At 47.7% G+C, this 5,342-nt stretch overlaps 1 long non-coding RNA gene across 1 annotated transcript; it reads right to left on the bottom strand.

The window, feature by feature from the left end:
• Positions 1–1,920: 1,920 nt before the first annotated feature.
• LOC109144337 lies at positions 1,921–5,138 on the bottom strand. The gene is made up of 3 exons (XR_002045040.2): positions 4,989–5,138; positions 3,881–4,035; positions 1,921–3,779 (listed from the first exon to the last, which is right to left on the bottom strand). It is a non-coding gene; the product is annotated as an uncharacterized LOC109144337 (long non-coding RNA).
• Between the last annotated feature and the right edge of the window lie 204 nt (positions 5,139–5,342).

Genomic DNA, 5,342 nt, shown 5'->3' with positions numbered 1-5,342 from the left:
GTCCTTAATTGTACATACAAGCCAGGTGCCCAGGAAATAATGTCATGTGCAAACAGCTGCAAATACTATTTCTGTGTGATTGGAAGCTGGTCTCCAAACCTGGCCCTCAATAACCACAAAGAGGGTTTTCCTCCTCATGAAACACACTTTGTCACCCTTATTGGCCAGCAATGAACTGGAAATAAATTTCTGAGACACCAACTCCAGGCGAGAATTTGAGATGGTTTTACAAAGTGTCAGGGAACAGAAAGCCAAAAATTCTGGGAGGAGATTTGTGGAGGAAAATACAGCTTAGTCTGAGTTCTCTAAAGCTTTGGGAAAAAAATTTAAAATACTGTGACTCCTGGAGTGATTTGGACTCCTGTGTTTTCAGCTCTGCAAGGAGAGCATACAGGACCTTGGCCACCTCAAAAAGTCTGTCTTTTGGGTTTCCTTTCCCCCAGCCCTTTCCTCTGAGTCCAGACATGCCTCAGCCCTGGCAGGACAGCCAAGGAGATCTGCAGCCACATGCTGAATACCACATTGCCAATAACATGTCAATTTTATCTCTCTCCCAGGACACCAGAACTTTTTTCCAATAAAATGCCAATTTCATTTTAAAAAGACTTCTCCACCTCTCACATTCATGAAAAAAAAACAAAAACAAAAGACTTGCAAGGATTAAAGAAGAACCCCATATTTATTATTTCCATTAAACTTCCCACAGTTCTTTAAAGGACTTTTTCTCTGGGTGCTGAAGTGCCCCCGTTGGGTCTGGACACCTCTGTGGCCATCGGGTCCCACAGCATGAGGGACCCCAGTGCTGGTGGCCCCGTGCCACCCTGGGGACTGGGGTTTCTAACAGAGCCACTACGGTGCTCTACCCCAAAAATGCATCACCCCAGTGGCCTCCTGGCAGGGAATATGATGGAAGGTGAGTACATGAGTGTCCTCCTCAGATGTTTCTTTATTCTTCTCTTTTTTTCAGTTTCTCAGCTCACTCAATTTGAGGTTGGGATGCACAGTCTGGTAAATATGACAGTAACAAGGGACTTTTTAAAAAGTCTTTTCCTGGTCATTACTTATTGATTGCCTTACAGAAAACTCCACTGGGACTGAAAGGGGGATGGAAATTCTTTCTGAAAAGCATTAATCCCTCCTTTTTAAGGAGATTGAGTTAGATTTTCAAGCTTTTTCAAAGTAGAAGCTGCAGGGGTGGAGTTTTCTTCAGCTCAGACATCTCAGCTAAAGCCATTAAGAGATGGACAGAGGGGAAAAACCTTCACAGAATTTTTTTTTTTTTTTTTGGTCTCATAGTTCCCAGAGGGTCACCCTGCTTTCCCCAGCACTGAAGCTCTCATTGCTGAGAGGAGCACCAGGTTGTGTATGAATTAAACTTGAGAGCTTGTGCCCATCAGAGACAAGCAGGTCAGCATCAATTTGCAGTTTAATACTACGTCATGAGAAAATTCAATACAGCAACTTTTGTGCTTTGCAAATAAAACACACTAAAATGTCGTGTGCAAGGTCTGCTCTCCACCAAATGCTAAATGTTAGTGCCCTAAACAGAAGGGATACTTAAACCTGCAAGCACTTATTGATTTTTATTCCATCCTGACCATGGTAGAAATACAGGTTGAAAGACCAGCCCCACCACTAGGAGGGTGTCCCCAGCCTGGGGACACCCTTTGGCTGGGGACACACGACGTGGGTGCTTTGAAGCACTGGCAGCATCATGAGCATCTTGTGTAAACATCTGGGTTTTAAATACCACACACTGCTGTGTAAAACTCATCAAAATGTCTGCTGTGAGGGTGCTGAGGCCCTGGCACAGGTTGTCCAGAGAAACTGTGGCTGCCCCATCCCTGGAAGTGACCAAGGCCAGGCTGGATGTGACTTGGAGTAACCTGGGATAGGGGAAGGTGTCCCTGCCCATGGCAGGGGGTTGGAACTAACGATCTACAGCCCAAACCATTCTCAAATCCTATGAAAATAACTTTCAGTCATTGAAGGGTTGGAGGGGAGAGGGATTGCCCACAGGGCTGTTTGCACAGGCAGCCACCACGCTGCTGGGGGCAGAGCTTTCTCTGGCACACCTGAACACGCCGGCCTTGAGACAGCCTCGTCTAGCAGGCTATGAAAGCATGAAAAGCAGAGCAATAAATAGATCAGGAGTGATAAAAAGTGCTGAGGACGACGTAAGAAAGGAGCCTGACAAAGTTCACGGCCGGTGCAGGGTGGGCATTTCCTTCATCAGGATAACAGAATACACCCAGGCTCTTTGCAGTGCCTTGCTGACTGTTCCCATCCAAGCCCAGTCCAGGGTAGGGTTGATGATTTTTTTTTTCCCCTCAAAAAGCTGTTCTCCACACCTTTAGTGTGAGCTGTGGGATAAAATCACTGCCATTTTGGGAGTGCAAATCAGCTCTACCTGCCATGGAGCTGGCAGAGATTTACCACCGTCATTTAGCACACCACTCATAGATTAGAGGGGCTTGTCCTTTTCACTTCACCTTATTTACGATTTTCCAACAATAAAGCATTCAGGGAGAAATTATGGCTCTGTAAAGCCATAGATGTGTCCATGTTCATCCCCCATAAATGTACCTGAGGGCTGGAAGTTCATCAGTTTGAATTCAGGAATGAATCTGAACCAGAGCCAAGCAAATATTGGACCTAGACCAGCTTGGGTTTGGAGCAGGTTTACAAAAACCCCTTTGCTTTGGGATTTCCAGCAAGGTGCAGCCCGTTTGTATTCTAGTCTGGGCTTCACACAACCAATGTTGCCCAAATGTTTATGAATTTTTAATGAAAATTTAGTGAGGCTGTATTTTTCAAGGCTGTTTTTTCCACGTGACCGAGTCTCTGTGCAGCACTGGGGGTGTGCAGGAGGGAGTTACAGCAGGGACACGTCTTTAAGGCTCAGAGCTCCCTTGTCTGCCAGGCCAGCAGTCAGCTTGGCTTTCCTGCCTCCATGGACGTGTTTAATTATTCCCAAGAGACCGGGGGAAAAAAAAAATTAAAAAAAAGAAATAAAAGGACAGTGTGTGCTGAGCCCTGGGCTTGAAAAGAGGCTCTCAACAGTTTCCAAAAGTGCTGAGCTGGCATGTGTTTGTTTGCACATGTGGGTCTCCATGGAAAAGCTCTTGTGCTGGGAGGGACGGCCCTGTGGCTGCAGCAGGGAGAGCTCCTGCACGAGGCACCGACACCGGCCACATCCTGCCCAGGGGCTCTGGCCATTCCTGCTCCTTCACAGCCCCAGCTTCGACCTCTTCACTCGGATATTACAGCTGTGCTTCGCTACAGCACTCTCCTGTTCAGCCCACGGGGGCTGCAGATCTCCAGAGGTGATGCATTCCATGGTGCAAGCAAAGGGATGTGGCCCTGGCTGGCTGCAGAGCCCAGCTGTGGGTACGGGGATGTGCCACAGCACAGAGCTGACACAGGGCCAGGAGAACTTTGTCCCTGTGGCGCATGAGAACAGTCAGACACGTGAAGGATTCAGTTAATGCTGGACCAGTCTGGCACGTAGAACATGTAAGAGCTGATGCAGTTTGAAACCCAACAGTCCTTGCCCAGCTAAGGAGAGCTTGGAGTTTAGCATCACGTTAATTAATGTAACTTTTAAAAACAGTTTTCCTCAGCTCAGACCTGCACCTTGGCTCCTCACCTGGGTTGCCCATCCTGCACCCCTCAAGTGGTGACAGAGTGCCTGGGCCACACCATGTGGCACTGACCATACTCACCCCAATACTGCCAAGCCACAGCCAAAAGGACACAGGCTCGCCCTCGTGTACACCCTGCAGGGTAGGTTTAGGAAGCCAGAGGTTGTTATTTTTTCCACTAATTGTTTTTTCCAGCAGACACTGGACTCCCAGGGACCCCCCTCTTTAGTACTCACATCACTGTTTTTAGAGGGCTGGACCAATCCTGACTGCCAGCTCCTGCACTGGCACTCTCACTGCCAAGCACTCTCCCCTTTTGCCATGGACAATCCCATACCTTATGTGTGCTTATTCCCACTGCTAGGAACTCATTTTCTTAGACACGGTGTATCTGTCAAAAAAAGAGAAAAAACAAAATAATGTGAGAGGTTAAAAAGTGGATGGACTCATTGCATTACTCACACAAAGGTGAGCAGGAGCTGGCACCTGAATATGCAAACAGCACACAGCCCTAAATATCCTAATGTATTTTAGAGTGGTCATTTCTAATTAGCACTTGAACCCAACACCCTGCTTAGCCTAATTAGAGCCATAACAAAAAGCTGTTCGAGCTCACATGCACACTGAATATGCAGATCTCTAGCATCCAGCACTGCCCTGCTCCAAAGAGCAGCAGCAAGCAAAGCCTCTCAGCATCTAGCATGGATGAAAACTGGTCCCAGCATGGCCCTAAACTGGTCCCATGAAGCCAATGTGTTGAAAATCTGCACCATTAACTCCATTAAAATGCTTTAAATGTAAATCTGAAAGGTTTTGATGAGAGTTATGTTACTGGGGGAAAAGAAGGCAAACCCACGGTTTGGGAGATACTGCATTTATTTTTTGCATCTCTAATCCAGAAAATTTTACAGTCTAATTTAAACCAGGAAACAGAAGGAAGATAGATGAGGAGGAGGAATAGCAGGGGAGAATCATAAAATGGTTTGGACTGGAAAGGTTGTTTAAAAGCCATCTAGTCCAACCCCCTGCAACAAACAGGGGCATCTTCCATCAGACCAGTTTGCTCAGATCCCTGTCCAACCTGACCTCGAATGTTTCCACGGATGGGTCATCCACGACCTCTCCAGGCAACCTATGTCAGTGTTTCACCACTTTCGTTGTAAAAAATTTCTCCCCTGGCCCTCTTTTAGGGTCAAGCCATCACCCCTTGTCCTATCCCAGCACGCCCTGCTGGGAAATCTGTCCCCATCTTTCTTACAACCACCGAGCAGAACCCAGCTCACAGGTGGCACCTGTGGCTCTGCAGATCTGCCAGGCCAGACAAAATAGGCGTCACTTCCAAACCTTGCTGGTTTCAAGCGAACACACCCCTGCACATCCACAAAACAAACGCTGAAAAGCTGCTCTGCCCCGTCTGCACACGCCTCGTTTTCAGAGCTGGATTTAGCCGAGCACCGGGAGGATTTCATTGTGAATGGAGAGAAGGGGTGCTATCAGCTCCATGGAAACCCGGCCAGCTGGGATTGGCGGCCGTACCCAGGCTCAGCAGCAGCGACACCGCCGAAAGTACATGCACTGTTAATATTTAACACGGAGCAGGGACGTGGTAAAACCTAGCAACCCCTCGGCAGTGGTTATGCAATTCACCATTAATAGCTCAGAGGGATCCAGCATCGTCTTAACACCCCGAAGTTCCCC

Source organism: Corvus cornix, chromosome 9 (genome assembly GCF_000738735.6).
Source record: "Corvus cornix cornix isolate S_Up_H32 chromosome 9, ASM73873v5, whole genome shotgun sequence".
Classification (NCBI taxonomy): Eukaryota; Metazoa; Chordata; class Aves; order Passeriformes; family Corvidae; genus Corvus; species Corvus cornix.
Note: the sequence above shows the minus strand (reverse complement) of the source record. Positions and strands in the feature narration are given on the sequence as shown.